This window comes from Sorghum bicolor, chromosome 2 (genome assembly GCF_000003195.3).
Source record: "Sorghum bicolor cultivar BTx623 chromosome 2, Sorghum_bicolor_NCBIv3, whole genome shotgun sequence".
NCBI classification, from domain to species: domain Eukaryota; kingdom Viridiplantae; phylum Streptophyta; class Magnoliopsida; order Poales; family Poaceae; genus Sorghum; species Sorghum bicolor.
In genome coordinates this window covers 55727305-55728205 of record NC_012871.2, presented here as the reverse complement: position 1 = coordinate 55728205, position 901 = coordinate 55727305, and the positions used below count along the sequence as shown (strand labels likewise).

General features: G+C 35.6%; 1 non-coding gene across 1 annotated transcript; it reads left to right on the top strand.

The window, feature by feature from the left end:
• TRNAK-CUU lies at window positions 519–591 on the top strand. Its single transcript has one exon. It is a non-coding gene; the product is annotated as a tRNA-Lys (tRNA).

Here is a 901-nt window from a genome sequence, read left to right as displayed (position 1 = left end):
TTGATGTGATAAAGTAGTTATTGAAAAGAGAATAAAAATCATAGAATGCCAAACGTTTGATTTTCATCTGCTTGTGGTCATGATCGTTTGCCTGGCACGCAGTTGCCTAAGAGGCTACTGTCCAAACAGGCCCTTATACCTCAGTTTGAGGACTGTACATGAACTATACTCCATGGTCTTAGACCTTGTTTAGTTCCAAAATTTTTTGCAAAATAGAAATAGTACCACTTTCGTTTGTATTTGATAAATATTATTCAATTATGTACTAACTAGACTCAAAAGATTCGTCTCGTCAATTTCGACCAAACTGTGCAATTAGTTTTTATTTTCATCTATATTTAATACTTCATGCATGCGTCTAAAGATTTGATGTGACGGAGAATCTGAAAAATTTTGTAAATTTTTTTGGAACTAAACAATGCCTTAAGAGTACATACTATATAGCTTTGTGCGATTTATCTGTAAAACAGGACAGAAGTGGCAGTGAGAAAGGACAAATAGAAGTCGCTATCAGCACAGCCCGTCTAGCTCAGTCGGTAGAGCGCAAGGCTCTTAACCTTGTGGTCGTGGGTTCGAGCCCCACGGTGGGCGATTATTTCATTTGACTTTTTGTTTGCCTTTTTTTTTAGCAACGACTTTTTGTTTGCCTTGTGATGTTGCCTCTGTCTCAGTGGGAGTTTGTTTTTTTGTGCCTTGTGATGTTGCCTGTGTCTCAGGCCTTGTTTAGTTTTAAAAAAAATGCAAAATGGATACCATAGCACTTTCATTTGTATTTGACAAATATTGTTTAATTATGGACTAACTAGGCTCAAAAGGATTCGTCTCACAAATTACAGATAATTGTATAATAATTTATTATTTTTATCTATATTTAATGTTCTATGCATGCGCAGCAAGATTC